Raw genomic sequence first — 18,515 nt, 5'->3', positions numbered from 1 at the left:
CATACAGGCACATATTCTTTTAAGTATATCTGTACTCACTCAAGTCTGAAAGCACATATTACATTCACCTCCAATAAGGTCTAAAAGCATACACATTCACCTCCAAATAAGTCTGAAAGCAAACATGCCTCCACCTCCAAAGAGGTGTAATGCAAACTATATACAAAATTGAGTCCTGTCTCTGAAGCCCCCCCCCCACCCCACCACACACACACACTAAAGAAGTACAGTCAAACTAGCAAAATGTCCAGAATGTCCATACAATATAGGTTAACAATTATACACATTTACCAACAGTTAGTGGAGGCTTGGAAGGAGTGAATATCGCAGAAATTATTTGGGTTTGTGAAATCAGACAGCATACTCTGCTACTTTTGAGACAGTTAATATCTTCTGTACAATAAGTATCTATTCACTGTGACGGATGTGATTTCCTCAGCTACTCAGACAGAATTGTTTAAAGCAGAATAATAGTCTAACATAACTCTGTCTCCTGGCATCTGGTCCATATCTTAGACCAGAGCTTTCTAAATTGTGTGTAGTGATAAGTTACTGTGTTGGCTATAGTGTGTAGGTGTGTCATGTGAATGTAACGAGCAACATCTGAGTCTATGTGAAAAAAAGATATAATATATTCTTAACGATATAAATGAAAGGTTTATGAGATATGCTGCATCGCCATATGCTGCACCCCCCTTTATCCCAGGATCTGATCCCTGATTAGCTGCTTTAAACTTGAATATGTGAGTCCCCATTGCCAAATAACCTGAGATGAACACATAATCTGGGATCAGATCCTAGGATATAGGGACAGCGTGGATGGGCCCACAGTCCAGCTGCTTATGGAGTGGGGAAAAACTCCCACAGGGGCTTCTTTATTCATGTAAAAGTTGCAATCACATAATAGCTGCAGCCCCCTAAATGGGGGGGGGGGGGATAAAAGCGTGACTATTTTGCAGTGAAATATGGTATTTTTAGAAAGGAAAGTAACAATGCACTCAAACTAAAGGCACGGATAATGAAGGTTCACTAGGCCAGGGCCTTCCATTCATTTCTCATTCCTAAGGAATAGCAGACAAAGGGTGGAAAGGAAATATATTTTGTATATGCTCAAAAGCAACTTATCCTGTGACCACCAAATAATTTATTCATGCATTCATGCTCTTGGGTGAATCCTTGCAATTATTCCTCTTGCCATCTCCTGTCCATTGCTTCAGCTTAGGCACATTCACTCACATTTTTTCACGTCGCTGAATCATTTCTTTGAAAACATCCTGGCAAAGAGAGTGTTCTTGGGCATAAAGAACAGAGTGCCCTTTTTTTGCATCAAGACAGAAGGCCCTGCAAAGCTTACAAGTCCAGCATGTCTTATGTTCGTACAGATTCCTTGGCATCCAGTGATCCACTGAGAAAAGTAAGAAAAATTCTGCTTCACTCTCTCAAAAATATCACTTTCATGCTCACACATGTATTATAGAGATAATGGCCAAGATGCTCCATTCACCTAGTGTAGCAAAATGTTGTACCAAAACGCTCCCATGTTTTCCCTCTCCCTGTTAGCTATCACATTTCAAAAGGGCCTGCTGTAGTTGGTGACTTATCAGGAGGGAGAGGCAATTCAGAGAAGGAAATAGCAACTGAACTAGGTTTGTAGGGGGTAAAAATGAGGATTCAGTCCCAGGTGGGATCTTTTTCCCCCTATGAGTCAAGGTCAGCCACTTCCTCCTCCTCCCTGTCCCTCCCTTCCCCATCAATAAGTACAGCAGCCTCCTCAGACTGTGACATATGTGCAGAGGAGGTTTAGTTTGGGGTCTAAAAGTCAATAAAATACCTTATTGCTACCCATGCAGAAAGATACTTACATGTACATACTATAAGCGAACATTATGCACATATATGCCACCAATAGGATTCTGCCTCATATGTACCATTCCATGTTGCAAAGACCAAACCTCTCATCTGAAGCTCCTATTAGATGATGGATGCAGCTATTACTTGCATCATCTGCCTATACTGAAAGGAAAGTGAAAGGGAGAGACATTTACCTGCAGAAATGGAAGGAGAGAAAAAACTTAGCAGTTCAAAACACAATGGCACAATTTTCCAGCCCCCTGTAATGCCTGTCTATTTTTATATAATACAATGTGAATAAAGAATACAATGTGCTAAAGAATAAGAAATGTGTGATGGCACGAGTGGTGCCACCTGTGTGTAGAACTTTAAAGTGCAAAGGTTTAAACTGTATAACATGCCCATACTTGCTTACTTTGTAAATGTATAGTTGGATTGATTGGTTATTTATAGCTGTCAATCAATGTTGTTTGCACCAGTTATATTGCTTCCTCAGCCTAATTGCTTGGCTCCACCTCTTCCTGGAGGAGGGCAGAGCTTTTCCTTTTGCATTCTACCATCAAACTTTCTATCAGATAGATGTGAGAAGCAGACTTGGCTCTAAAGCCCTTAATTAAGTGACCTCTCATCACCAATTGTAAGGTTTTTACCCTTGGGACTCATACTTCATTTCCAGATCGCCCTGGACAACGTTGACTTGAGACCCAAGCGCCTTCAAACCGGTCCATTGGCATCAAAAGGAAGACTCTGTGATTTCAACATAGGCCATTGGACTGGGGGTTGTGTTTGTTCTGACCTTCACAGCCATTGAGAAAAGAGGGAACAGGAAAAACATCTCAGCTGCAAAATCTCTTTGGGCCCAAGACAACCAGAGACTGTAATGTACATTTCCTTTACACCCTTTGAAACTTTCAGCTTATTGCCTTAAAGGGATAACTCTTTGTGAACAATAAAACCTATTTTGAGTTATCTACAGTGTTTTGGTTCTTGGGAGTTCCAGTTCTCTAAAGGAAGGCAAGAAGCAATCCCCTGGGGGAAAGATGTCATGTCGATGTCTATTTCACTAAGAGTCATAGCCCCCAGGTGTGACAGCATAGAATGTCCTTAGGCATGTGGTGAGAATCATTGTCCTAACAGCAGGAAATCCCTATAGTCTTCATTGGATAGTTGAAACAACCCCAGGTGGAGTAAAGGAGAAAGCTCTGTCTGTTGAATTTCTGACTATAGCTGATTTAGTCACAGACCCCTTTAAGGCTGAGGGAGCAGAGAAGGTTGAACTGTGGATATTTTTGTGTGTTTCAGCTTTCAGAAAGCACTCAGTCTTTTGAGGCATTCTGCTTCTAGCAAGAAAGAACCTTTTTCTTTCCCTCCCCAGATGTTTCTGAATTTCAACTCTCACTGCTGGTTTTTTTTTTTTGGTTAGGATTGCTTGTTGTTGTAGGCAAAAAACAACAACAACCAAACATCTTGCGGGCAAGAGCTGTACACCATGATTAAGAAATAAGCCATTTGGTCTCTTAAAGACCTACTGACTTCCTCAACCTCCTTCCAGCAGCTCCAAAAATGATTGGTGATAAGGCTGTCAAGACTGTTGAATACTTTAATTTGATCTCCCTGCTTACAGAGAACGTACCTCTGACTTGTGAATGTCAAACAAGGGAAGCATATTTGCTAGCAACTTCTGAAAAGGTTGAGAACCTTTGAAATTCAAGAAAATGTGTCAAAGATCACCTTGCATGCCATTTCTTGACAGGGTAAGACAAAAGGAAAATTGCTTTACTGCATATTTGCAGTCTCGGGATTATTAGGTGTTCAATGGACATTATGTTGCTCAGGGTTGTCATATGGAAGTCAATATTTAATGTTGATATTAAGATGTTTTTAATTCTATGTTTTAATTGTCTAAATGTTTGTTTATGTTCTATGTTTAATATGATTTTAATGGTTTTAATTTATAGTTACAGTGTTCCCTTGCTACTTTATGGTTCACTTTTCGTGGACTCGCTGTTTCATGGGTTTTTGCCTCCTGGCAACGATGGAGTGTGGAAGGGGTTTTTACTTTCCCCCTCAGGAGAGAGGCAACCAATCATTTAAAGAGAGAGAGAGAGGAGATACAAAGCAGTATGTAAATCACAACCTTATAGCCTCTTCCTTATAGATAGCAAAAAACAAAAAAAGTAAAAATAAAAACAAGGTGTGTGGTACCTTTAGATCTCTCTTCACTTCTGCCTCACCCTCGGAATGCTATATATATATATATATATATATATATATATATATATATATAATACATAGAGAGAGAGAGAGTCCCTACTTCATGGATTTTTACTTTTCGCGGGTGGTCCTGGAACATAACACCTGTGATAAGTGAGGGAACACTGTATATGTCATCATTTTAGTTATTATGCTTTGGTCTTGTAGGTTGGCATTGAATCTTGCCATTACTTGATGTACACTGCTTTGAGTCTCCCAGGGATGAGAAAAGCAGTATATAATTGCAGTCAATCAGGCCTGTAGCAAGGGGGTGGTTTTAGGGGTTCAACCCCCCCCCCCCCGGAATGTTTCAGATTTTTTTTAAAAACCTGGTTTACTCATGAATTTTAACTGGTTAACCAAATCCCCATGCTAAGTCTATGAGATGCAAAAAATTAAGAGTCCTTCCAGAACTGTAAGCACTATCTCAAACAAATATTGACAATTTATTCACACTGTCATTACTTGCAGCAATAGCCGATGTAGTGAAGCAACCAAGTTGGGGGTGTGTGTGTTGAATGCTCTCATTAAGGAGGCCAGACTTGGTGGAGGTGGTTGACAAGGGTGGAGCTGCAGGCTATTGAAGGTTGCTCTGCCCCCTGCTGTGGTCTTTGCTTCAGCGTGAGCTAGAAGGCAGGTTTCAACCCTACCCACCCCCAAAATTTTCACACCCCCCCCCCCAAATTTTCAACCCTCCCCGATTTTTTTTTCTGGCTATGGCCCTGCAGTCAATATATACCTACAGTAAATAAACTGAAGTTTAGGTAATGGCCCTTGGGTAACTGCAACTCTCCCTACATGTTTTTGGTCTACCGCTATTAGCAGCTATAGGCAAATTAGCCAATGAGGTATTATAAACATCTGGCGAACCAATGTTTGCCTAGGCTTTAAATATACCCAAGTAGTTAAATGGGATTTGAATATAAACGTGCTACTTTTGCATGGCATTACAGGGATATTTATAATGAACCCTATGGATATCATAGGCCAGAGGTAATCTAGTTTGGGCTAATCAAATGAATCCCAACCTTCATTTGCAAGATTGCTTTATTGGTACAAATTAGAATGGTTTAATATATAATGAAATCCTGGACAGGCATGGACATATTAGTTGGACAGGAAAAAATATCTTAATCCTTTTCTAACAGCTGCAGTCTAAAAACATGTTATCCACTGCATCCATCTGGCTTGCTCATTTTCTTTAATGAATCCATGTCACCAAGCCACTGAAAATCCCTTCACCCTTCATTCAATATTCATTCTAAGCTATATGAATATTTAAAGCTGAGTATCCAGAGGTCAAGGCCTTCATTCCTAGTGTCAGAATCCAGCTCGGTGCCTGGAAGTATTGTGCCTTAGAGCTCAGAATTTTCTTCAGTCCAACCACACATTTATGCTGTGAGGTTTTTCAAAAAACATGTATCTTGACATTAAGGGCTTGAAATTTGAGGGAAGCCATAGAGTAGTCAAAACTTCATAGGCATTTGCTGGTGTGAATTGTGTGAACTTGGTAAAGTTATTTTATTTAACGGTGAGTTCCAAAATCACACGGTGAGCATAGTCACTAGCCATATCAGCCAGTGGATTTTGAGTCTTATAGTAAAAAAATAACATTTCCTGGTTCTAATAGCTGCAGCATTTTTCTTCTCCTCACTCCCTTTCTACCACTTTTGCTTCTGTAATGGTGGTAGCAGAGTCTCTCTGAGTGGCTGGAATCTCTCCCTTGGCTTAGGCCCATCTACATGATCATATAATGCTGTTTCATAATACAGTTTAACTGCATTGAACTGCAGTACATGGCTGTGTAGATTCATATAATGCAGTTAAATTATGAAACAGCATTATATGGCAGTGTAGATGGGGCCACAGACATAGAGTCTGAGAAATTCATGCCTCAAAGCATTGCTATTTCTACAATGTTATTTGCTCTTTTAATAACCTAACAATGTAAACAAGGTGCCAAAATATTCATGCTTCTGCTGTATAGGTGCAGTGGGTCATACCTTATCTACACTGCCATATAATGAAGTGTAGGAGGTGCATTATTATGAGGCGTCCAAACGACACCTCATGATAATGCACATTAACCCAGAATAAATCCAGAAATTCATGTTTATTCTGGGTTTCAAAACACCTGCAAAGATCTGGACCTTTCAGAAAGGTCTGGATCTTTGCAGGTTGGGGGCCCTGTGAGCATTGCTCCTGGGATGACTCTGCATGATCCCAGGAGCAGTCCTCACAGCCATTCTGCTTCTGTGGGCTCAAGCAGCCCTCTCTCTTTTATGCTTGAAACGTGTTAAAATGGGCTCCTTACTGAACCTTGAGGCATTCCCTTACTCTGTTTCACCTATAAACAACCGAGGATTTGATAGAGGATGGCGGAATTTCCCCATGAAAACTCTGTTATGTCATTTAGAGGCACACTGGAGCAAGGGAAAACATCCAGGCATGATAATGGGTTCCCTACCAATTTTCTGCAGTGTAGAAGGGTCCTCAGAGAGCCCTCATGATTGCTCATAGAGATCGGTTGAATATGTGCTCGTTGGAATACTCAACAAGCATATACTCAACCGATCTCTACGAGCAATCATGAGGGCTCTCTGAACCACTACACCTATACAATGATTGGATCTTAAATTTTCCTGATCAAAGTTGACTCTTTTGTAGGAATGTCAGGTGAAATAAGGGACAGGATTCCTGTACCTGTACAGAAAAGACAATGTCAGCTGATGTTTCTTGTCGTATAGTCTTTACAAGCTGACATTCCACCTTCTAACCAACCATGACAGGTGCCCTGTCTCTTATTTTATAAAGTAACCCTACTATTTTTGAGATATCCTTTGCTGCATGGCCAAGACAGCTACCCCTGAATATGGTTCTTGGATTGAATGATAATGAATTTTCCACAACTGGGTAAAGACAGAGCAATAGACTGGGACTCTTTGAGGTTTTACTTTCAACAACTGGAAAATTTTACCTATATAGCAGTTGTTTTGTGTATGCCTTCAAATCATTTCCAAGTTATGGTGACCCTAAGGCTATTGTATGTTTTTCTGAGCCTAAGAATATGTGATTTGTCCAAAGACACCCAGTGCATTTTCATTTTCAAACCTACACTAGCTGGACTAGTCTACATCAGAAATGACCCCAGACATACATGCACTTTCCCGAATCTACAGTGGCAATGAGTTAGAGTCTACACCAGTGGTTCTCAACCTGGGGCCCCCAGATGTTTTTGGCCTTCAACTCCCAGAAATCCTAACAGCTGGTAAACTGGCTGGGATTTCTGGGAGTTGTAGGCCAAAAACATCTGGGGACCCCAGGTTGAGAACCACTGGTCTGCATGGTCCAGCTGAGCCAAAACCACATTGTCATTCTCTAATGTCTACTTAATATCCATCACTGATTCTATACAGTTAAATAACTCCATTACAGCTCCTGACCATCCCATGATGACATAAGTAGAGGCACCTGTGCAACCAGGAACAAGAAGAGAGCTGTTCCCCCACCTTTGTGGTCTCATAGACAGGAGTTCATATGGAATTTTGTGAGTGACTAGCAACTGTGACAGAAGTGACACAGGCATGATCTGTCCTCCTTTCCTTGCACTGAGCACAGGGGAAAGGAGATGATGGTGGTGACCCATGTGGACAGTGAATCAAACGGAATCAGACCTGGTTCTGCTTGTCCACACTGCCTGAAGCTACAGAATTGCTTCAGTGTTTCAGGAAGCCTCCAACGCATCTCACAACTTTTCTTAACATAGGACTAAAGTGGACTAACCCAATTTACATCACAATACCTACTGGAAGTTGAAACTCAGTGGGGCAACCTAGATCTCAATGAAAGTTACTTTTTTGTTGGTAATGAAGTGGACTTTTAATCCTCTGTTTTTTATTGCCTTTTATCTCTCATCTTCATATGTCAAACAGTAGAGTGGCCTATGCTTCAATTGCTATATCTATAGACAACCTTCACTGATAACAAAATAGTATCTATGTTAATATGTGAGCCTGCAGTTAATATTTTCTTTTGTGATTTTTAGAATCTTTGCCTGATGAAACTGCCAGTGAAGCTTCAAAAATCCTTTTCTGTTATTTTAGATTCTGTTGTATTTTGTTGCATGGCCAACAAGCTACCACTGAAAATGTATATAGAAAACTTTCTTTATGTTCCATAAATACCTCCTGCATCCACGAGATGTCAGCATTTCGCTTGTTTTGCAGGACTTTTTATTCTTGTTAGCTAGTTTGTGTGTTTCATGTCACTGGCAAACAAATGGAGTGCTGTAAACATTTGATCATGACTCTTCAGCCCCATCTATATTGCTTCGTAATGCTGTTTAACTGAACTGTGTTATATAAGTCTACACTGGCAAATAATGCAGCTCAATGCATTTAAACTATATTTTGTAACTGCATTAGTTGACAATATCCTCCTCATCATAGGCTATCACTTGCAGCTCAGTATGATTGTCTTCCATGCGTAGGATATTGGCAGTGGGTCCATAGGTGACTGTAGAGACCTATTATTAATCCACATGTTCTTTCTCAGTAAGGACATCAGTTCCCAGATGGAAGGCAGTCCTCATCAGGGTTGACTTGATGTGCCTTCCTCTTCTCCTTTTCATCCTCCATTTGTGCCTCTTTAAATTCTACAGCATTGTTGGTAACAGCTGACCTCCAGTGAGAACACTCGAGGGCAAGGGCCTTCCAGTTCCCGGTGTCTCTGCCACGGTTTTTAAAATTAGCTTTAAGCCCATGTTTAAACCTCTTTTTTCCTGTCCACCAACATTCTGTTTTCCATTCTTGAGTTGAGAGTAGAGTAACTACTTGGGAGATAGTGAATGTGCATTCAGACAACATGGCCAGTCCAGCAAAGTTGGCAAAGGATCATTGCTTCAATGCTGGTGGTTTTTGCTTCTTCCAGAATGCTAATATTTGTCTGCCTGTCTTCCCAAGAGATTTGCAGGATTTTTCGAAGGAAACACTGATGGAATTGTTCCAGAGGTTGAGAGTGACATTTGTGTGATCGGTGACCCCCCTCCACAGGACCCTGTAAAAATAGTTCAAAATCAGGGAATTCATAGTTTTGCCAAGGACACCAGGCTGGAATGATCCCATAATCCCCTATCCCTTCCGCATGTGGGAACCTAAGGCTTCTTCCATGGCCCCATGGCCCCACATGGCAACGCCCCTGTAACCCAAACTAGCATCTGTCCAATTTGGCTATTATTTATTAATTGGATTCCTTTTTTATGAATGAAACTCCTGTTTTATGAATGGACTCCGGCTACTCAGTACTTCTAGGGCCTTCTATAAATCCCCATGAACTCTTATGGACTTTCCATGAACTTTCATGAATTTTATAAGAACTTCTATAAACTCTTGCCAAACTTTATGAACTTTTATGGACTTTGGGGGACTGATGTGACTTTGCCTTAGACCCTGCATGATTCCCCCTCTTCCTATGAACTCCATGTATGTTCCCATACCCCATCTCCCCATTACCTATATGTGTATATGTCCGTATTTTAAAAATTGAAGGAAAAAGCCACCTTTTCATGAAACCAGCAACTCTTGATTCTGGAAGCGCCCCCCCCCCCCAATGCTTTCTGAGTTCATAATCCTCTAACAAAGGACTTTATTGCATGGATAATAAATAAATGGCTCTTATCACACTGGACCTCGGCAGGCTTAGCCAGGCTATCTGGAAAGATAAGGTCTACATACTTTGCATCACCCAACACAAAGGGAAATTCTCTATCTGCAAGGAACCAGAGATTTCACCACAGCCCCACCCATTGTGTCATATCCTGACTGGCCGAAACTAACATTAACTTCATCAATGAAATCCATATCCCAGGACAGTAAAACAAAGGACCTAGCCTCTTGGGGCTAGACAAAGTTGCTGATTCAAAAGATTAAGACAATAACTTAGATTCAAAAGATTAAGACAATAACTTAGATTCGGCTTGAGAGCCTAAGCTATTGCTGGATCATTCAGCAAACATTGGTCACCTTAATCCTGTCATCTTTATATTCTCTTCATTGTTTCCTGCCTGGCCTGCCTCCTCCCTTTCCATTGGCTGAGGAGCTGAAGCGGGGCAGGTGCTCTGATTGGACAGAGCGCTGCCACCCACAGCCGCTCCTCCTGGCCAGCTGATGCCTTCCACCAATCAGTGCGAAGCCGGCATGGGGGTGGGCGTGGGAAGTTTGAATTTGACAGCTCTGTATTTCCTATAAATATTGTGTTTCTTCACCCATTGTGTTATGTCAGCTCCTGGGCAAATGATTATGGTCGTCATCCGTTCCAGCTGGAATGAAATAAACATCTCGGTGGCTTTCCTACAACTTGGTAAGACCTTTATTGGGAAAAATTAGGAAAAAAAATCTTTTGGGTGCTTGCTGTCTCACCAGGGTCCTGTATCCTCTTTTTGGGTCTGCCCAGTCTCTGCTTTGCCAGGGCCTCCCAAATTTGTGCTTGACATCATTTGTAGATAGTCCATATTTTGCAGGCATATAACAGGTTTAGGAATACAATAGCTTTATAAATAAGCGTCTTGGTATCCCTACGAATGTCCCAATCCTCAAACACTCTCTGCTTCATTAAAAAAATGCTGCACTTACAGAGATCAGACAGTGTTGTATTTCAGTGCTGATGTTGACTTTTGAGAAGAGGTGGCAGCCAAGGTAGTGGAAATGGTCAACATTTTCTAAACTGTATTTTTGGTATTGCAGAGGGATTGGTTGATGCCTACTGGTAGAGCACTTTGGTTGTAGGAATCCTGAGCCAACAAATGGTTGAATCTTAGCTGGGCCGGCTTTTCAGCCAATCAGGGGAAGGCATGGTTATTTTGAATGGCCGTGAAAGTAAATAAAATGTTCTGTACTTTGCTATATGCTTTATGTTATTTTCTTTGAGAGTGAAGACTGTGTGTCTGGGATCCTGAAAGTAATAAACTTCTGTTCCTATTCTTTCCAGACCCAGTTCAGGTCTTGAATCTGACTCATTGGTGGTAGCAAAGTGTACTGGGCTCGAACCCACTTTTCACAGTTAGCTGAAACCCCTAGCACTAGTGAAGATATTAGCATCTGTGTTCTTCATTAATAATTTTTGATATCTTGATCATACCTGGATGTACCTTGACCACATGTGTTCCACTTGAATATGTGAAGTGTTAAAGGTTATGAGACTGACCTTTGCCTGTTCCAATACGGGATGGAAAGTCTCTTGCTCCAGATCCAACAGGTGTTTTCGGTGTTGGTTCTGGACCTGTTCAAATAGCAGACTTGTCCTGTAGAAAATGGACCTAGTTTTTTACCTGTTGCTCCATAAGGTTGGACCAAAACCAATGGATTCAACATCTAAGATAAGAGATTCTGATTAAATGATAGGAAGAACTTTCCAATGTTAAGAACTTTTTGGGAACTTTAAACAGAGTTTAAGTGGTCACCTCTCAAGTGTGCAATACTAGTGGTTTCTTGTATGATGGGGTTAGATAAACCTTGCAGCTTCTTTTAGCTCTGTGATTTGTATTTTCTTCATTGCTGACTGGTTAGAAGAACTGATAAGGGAGCAAACTAGAAATGCAGAACATATCACATGTGTCCTTATTGGGCCAATGGATCACTCACACAGGCGGTTTCTGGTTCCAAACAGACTTAATGTCTCACAAGAACTACACAGCTGCAGCTTCCCTAACAGCTATAAAAATCCATCTACAAACATCCCTAATCCTAATGCAATCTCTCTCCATGCCCTACAACTGAAATGACCCCATTTCTATGTTGTTGTCATCTCCTTTTTTCTTTCTTCTTTTCATGCTTTCCTTAATGATGCCAAGGGTTTATTTCTCAGCTGCGTGCTCCTGCAGCTGTGGTTGCCACAGGCACTTTTGTTTAATGTAGACTCTGTTGATGTTTTCTCTTTAAGAACAGGAGATAAAGTGCACTATGTTTGTGCATATCTGTTTTTTTTTAAAAAAATCAAAAAAATCTCCACATTAAGGAGAAATATGCATTTCTATGAGTTTCCAATTGAGACTAGAATAGAGGTACGGTTTGTGCATTTTCTATCTGTGTGGGGAAAAGCCTATAATTAAAGGCTGATGGTAGAGATCAGCACTTTCTTTATTACCTCTTCATTGTCATGTATCTTCAAGCAGTCTCTGGCTTACTGCATATACTCATGTCTAAGTCTACAAATTTTAGGCAAAAATAGACCCCAAAATTTGGATTGACTTATCCATAGGTCAGAGTAGGTTCTGTACCTTAACTCTTTTTTTTTTAAAGGGGGAAAACAGAAACCACCCCTTCTCTTAGTGGAGTGGCAAAAAACAAAAGCTTAGTCTGATATGTGTGTCCGTAGGAGCGCAGGGTATATCTGTGTGTGCAGCCAACAACTGCCAGATCATTTTTGTTCATTTTACTTTTGTGCCACAATACAAGTAATTTGTACCTTCAACATGTTGTGATTACCAAAACAATGTATCTTAATCAGGAGCTATAGCACAATAAAATGTGGAATACTTCTGCAAGGAACTGTACATAGGAAAGAGAGCTTTTCAACAGGGTGTGAAAACAATTTTAACAAAAATGTGATACTGATATTAACTTATCTATCTCTACTACTAGTATTTCCTGTATCCACATAGTTCTTTATGCATACATAGTGGGTCTATATTTCCAATAGTAGGATGATGCTCTGGGGTTCAGAACATTGTTTATTGTTTTATATGGTTTATACTATATGTAATTGTTTTTGACTGTATTTTATCTTGTGGGGCATTGATTGCGAAATGTAAACTGCCTCAAGTTGCCTCTGGGCTGAGAGGGCCGGTATACAAGTATAGTATATAAATAAATAATAAATAAATAATTGTCTTACTATGATCCAGCTATTGATGTTTTCATCATAGTATTTTAAAATAACTTTCCAAGATATAGGATAAAGCAATAGTGCATTATTTTTACACATATGTGATCACTATAAGGATGAATAACCAGCTGAGAGAATTGAAATCATTACATTTTCTTTCAAGTTTTGCTGAAGATTTCATTCTCAACCACACCATGTTTTTCTATCATTCAAAATATCATCTTTCTTCTTCCAGTGACTCATGGAGCTTGTTTACTCTATCTGCGTCTCTAGGACACATACGGGAAGCCTATAAATATCTCTGTGACATCAGCATGTCTAAGGTAGAACATTCAAGATGTCCCAGGGATGACGCAGATCAGGCAGGTAAATGCCAGTTGGTACAGCTACTGCACCACATTAAAGAAATTGAAACAAATCTGAACAACAGACTGAAAACACAGCTACTGTGAACTCGGCTCTTGCTCTTTTTGGATGCTGGAAATAGCAATGCACCATTTGCTCACAGTTTTAGCCAGCTGGCACTGATGTGATATAGTGAGGATAAGTTGGTAATGTGCCTCTAGAAGAAATTTGGTTGCTGCTTCTGAAAGCCCTAAGCTCATTAAGTATTGCCATTCTGAAACAGTGAGAGGGCAAGCTGCCTACGGAAGTGAGATCTGACTCAAACATATTCCACCCTACTCAATGGTCAAAAATAGATTATGAGCTCATGCTGATATGATATTTCTATTCACCAGGGCTGGATTAACAATTAGTCTAAACAGTAGCCAATGCTGTCAAGCTCATTCATTAAGCAAAACCGACGCATGGAGACTGAAAGGGAAGGAGAATACTGGAATTCTCAGTGAGTTCAGGAAATAGAAGACATATACATCTGGATAGCTCTACTGCAAACTGTAAATCTAATGCTAATATATTGGAATCCTAATAGCGTAAAACAATTTCCTACAATCCCCTAAATGCAATTTTTTAAAATGCAAATACATGGAAGTTAAAGGTAAAAATACGGTTTCCCCTCTCACTGCTAAATGACTCCACATTTGAGAATCAAATAGCTCCATACAAGAATGAAAGCTCTCAAATATTTTCTTCCCACTGAGTAAAAGTACAAGAGTTGCTGTACAATTAAAAGAAGTTGTTTACATTTTGCGATTTTTGGAATAATTTCATGAAGACGTTTTTGCCCAAAATACAAAAATGAAAGCAAAGACAACCCTCAGCATAATGGCTGATAAGGGAAGCTTTGGTACCATATTACCAATTATGCTTTGATGTGGATGTGCACTTAAAGAATATACCCCTGCTTTTCTGGGGTGGCAATTTCCAGAGTCACCACTCAAAAAAGTAGCTACTTTAATCAGCCAGAATCCTGGTGAGCAGTCTTTCTTCCAGATAATCTTTCAAAATCTTACCTCACTGCAACCACATAATCCACTTGACATCCCCTCAATGTACCCATTTCTCAAATAAAATTTCACATATAAAATCTTTCACAAAAGAGCTGTCATTGGGTCAGAGGTTAGCAACAAAGTGTCCTGCAACTCTGTGAGTGGAATTACACTGGATCAGTTTCAATTGATGGGTAATGTGGATATGGGATAAGTTGCTGGGGCTAGTAAGGAGGACAGCCTGCTTTCTTGGCTGGTGGACCAGGGAGGGGATATAATTTCCCTCAGGTACAACAAATTATTAAAGCATCTCTTGGAGAGAGGAATTTTCCATCCTGTTTAAAAGAAATAGTAGTTAGACTGCTGCTGATCTAACTGTTGGAGTTCTTCCACAGGCCATTCCATAGTCTTGGGGCAGCAGATCAAAAGGTCCTCTGGGTGATGGTTGCCAGTCGGATTCTAGCAGGTTGGAATAGCTACCCCTCTGAGGACCCAAGTGGGTGGGGAAGGTTGTAGGGGAGAAAGTGATCCTGTAGGTAACCTGGATCCAAACCAAGTAGGGCTTTAAAGGTCAAAACTAACACATTGTACTTTGCCAGTGGGGTGACTTTAGGCTAGGTATAATATGCTCACTCCTGGATGTCCCTGTGTCCAATGTGGCTGCTGTATTTTGAAACAGCTGGAGTTTCTGAATATGGTACAAAGGTAGTCCAATGTAAAGAACATTGCAGAAGACCAAACGTGAGGTTATCAACATGTGCAATATCATCTTTAGGTCCTCCAAATCTAGGAAGGGTCACAGCTGGCATATCAGCCAAAGCTGGTAGTAAGCACTCCTGACCGTCACATCTACCTGGGCTGACATTTGGAGAGATGGATCCAAGAATACTCCCAAACTGTGAACACAGTATTTCAGGGGAGTATAATCCCATCCAGGAATGGTTGACATACCTCCATCTTCAGATTAGGACCCTTAGAATCATAGAATCATAGAATCAAAGAGTTGGAAGAGACCTCATGGGCCATCCAGTCCAACCCCCTGCCAAGAAGCAGGAATATTGCATTCAAATCACCCCTGACAGATGGCCATCCAGCCCCTGTTTAAAAGCCTCCAAAGAAGGAGCCTCCACCACACTCCGGGCAGAGAGTTCCACTGCTGAACAGCTTTCACAGTTGGGAAGTTCTTCCTCATGTTCAGATGGAATCTCCTTTCCTGTAGTTGAAGCCACTGTTCTATGTCCTAGTCTCCAGGGCAGCAGAAAACAAGCTTGCCTCCTCCTCCCTATGACTTCCCCTCACATATTTATACATGGCCATCATGTCTCCTCTCAGCCTTCCAAAGCAATTCATTCTCATTTGGGGGGGGGGGAGAGAAAAAGGTAGGGGGGGGGGTTCTGAAGGTGTTGAGGGATGGAAAACCATCTTTGGCAGAGCACATGTAGTCCAGGGCTACATTTGGCCCATTCCTGCTAAAAAAGGAACACTCTTTTTGTGAAATGTTCATTTTTCATTATGATGTTTGGAGTTCTCTAGTCTTGCTGATTTTTGCTTAATTATAACTAGGAGTTGCAATTAACCTTAAAAACAAGGAGCTGGACATGCAGTGTTACGATACATATGGTGACATTGTTCATTGCACATACAGATATGCATTGAGCATTGCAATCTTGTATTTCATATTTATTTCCACATTTGTAATTCAGATAATTTTATGTGTGTAAAATTAAACTCTATCTTTCAGAGACAGAATCTCAGCCAACATTTCTGTGTTTCAAATTGGTTTGTTCTGTTTATCCAGGTGCAAGTTAGAGAAAGATTAGCATTGTAAACCAAACTGATTTTTAAAAGATTAAATTGTGTTAGCCAGCTAGCTTGCTTCCACCCCCTCTTTCCTTTCCCCACAAAGTTAATGAAACAGAACTGTCTCCAGGAAAATCATAGAAAGCACATAACTTTGGAGAGTTGTAATTAAGGTATTTTGGCAATTAACTTTTAATCCATTGGGAATAAACAATGCAAAGAGATAATCTTTTCCATCCTGCAATTTGAAGCAATTACAAGCCCAGTTATGCAAAGTAACAATTGCCCTAATCTTTGCTGAGTTCAGGTGCAGCAAAAAAGGTTCAGCACAAAGAAGCAGGGTGCAGACTTTTGCAGGATGGAAAGGTGCACTTCTACTTTCCACTTCTACTTTGTTCAGAATCTAAAATAGTTGGAATTTGCATGGCTGCTTTAACTGCAGTTTAGAAAAGTGAGTTTTTGGAGACAGCAGTGGGTTTGACATTTGTGGGTTTCATTATTTCCAGATTAGATATATTTTCTGTAGGGACTTGTAGGTCCTCCTGCATGACTCATGGTCAATGTGTTGACAGGCCGAGAAATTCCTAGAAGGATGTCATCTCTGGTAAAATAAAAAAAAAATTGCAAGTTTTGAGTTTGTGGGTTTTCCAATTTCATGTGGTTACCATGTCCCTAATCACTATGAAAGTGGATGGCCTACTGTACGAATTCTACTTTCAAACTTCTATTTTCAGAATCCTCCAGAGGAGGATTGCCTGAGGCCAAGCAGAAATGTGCACACTCATACAGGCCAAAGACAGCCAGTTTATTTTGATATCTGATGAGGAAAATCCCACAAGTCCCTATTCTATCATTACTCTAGTAAAAAGAAATCTCGGAGTAATAACAAAAGTAAATACATGCTATCCTTTTATGGCATCCAAACACAGATGTAATTCTTGGTGATCTGAGACTTAAAGGAAGCAACATCTAATTTTAGCAACTTCTTTCTCAGTGGAAGAAAGTTTTGACTTTCAGTTCAGGAGTTATTCTGTGGGAAATTTTCATGTGGTATATTTGAGCAGAAAATTGTATTTTCTGCTCAGAAAACAAGCTGCTTTCAGAGGTATTTTAAAAACTCAGATGAATTTGGTATATAATTCCGCAGTGACAACATTTTCTGTATTGCAATATGTATAAAATATTATTTTCTGCACTGAAAATGATGTTTTTCTTCCCAAGGACCACACTGCAAATCTTGCATAAAGTAGGTCCTTGAGCCATAAAAATTAATGTCAGTCCAGGATTTCTCAACATTCTCGTGCAGCACTTCTTTCCTTTCTTTGTTTGGATCTTTTATGTTTGCTTTTCAACAATTTTTCAAATAGTTTTGAATATTTTTTCCATCCCTGGCAGTGGGGAAAGGTGGGACCAAGTGAAGGAGGAGGAAATTATGAGGAAAGTGGCTCTCTTCTTTCTTTTTGAGGTAGTAATCAGAATATAATGTTCTAGTGTGGAACTCCTTTGCTTTCTGTGTTTGGGTGTTTTGTTTTTGTGTCCAGGACAATTTCAATAAACATAGAAATCAAAAAAGCCAAGTTGTCACTTTGTACAGTGAAAGAATCACATTGCTAATTAAGATCTAAAGACTGGACTTCACAGCGCTGTAAGAGAGTCTTTGTTAGACAAACACATAGTAAACCATGTTTTACAAGCTGAATCGATGCATCCCTGCTCAGAGATAAGAGGCTATGAATTCAGAGCTCATCTACACAGGGAAGCCCTGTGTAAATCTGCCCTTGAGCAACACTGAATTCAGAATATTTGTTCTGAATCTAGGGCCATTGTCTAAACAGCCCTGAAGTACATCAGTTCTGCTGGGATGGTCTGCATCTCACCTCTTTTATGTCGCTGCTGCTCTGAATCATCCACAAAGCTCCATCCAAGCTTCTGGCCATTGTATGCAGAATCATAGAGTTGGAAGGGACCACAAGGACCATTTAGTCTACCCCCCTGTCATGCAGGTACACACTATCAAACACTCCCAACATACGGCCATCGAGCCTCTGCTTTAAAACTTCCAGTGGAAGAGACTTCACCATACTCAGAGGCAGCATATTCCATTGCTGGACAGCTCTTACTGTCAAGACGGTCTTCCTAAGGGTTAGGGAGAAGATCATTATTGTTCAATTTGAATCCATTGCTCTTTGTTCTAGTCTCTAGACTAGAGCAACAGAAAACAAACCTGCCCCTCAATGTGATATCTTTTCCAATGTTTAAACATGGCTATTATATCCCCTTTCAACCTTCTTTTCTCCAAAGTAAATCTACCCAGCTCCCTCAGCCATTCCTCATAGGGCT

Source organism: Anolis sagrei, chromosome 3 (assembly GCF_037176765.1).
Source record: "Anolis sagrei isolate rAnoSag1 chromosome 3, rAnoSag1.mat, whole genome shotgun sequence".
Lineage (NCBI taxonomy): Eukaryota > Metazoa > Chordata > Lepidosauria > Squamata > Dactyloidae > Anolis > Anolis sagrei.
Note: the sequence above shows the minus strand (reverse complement) of the source record.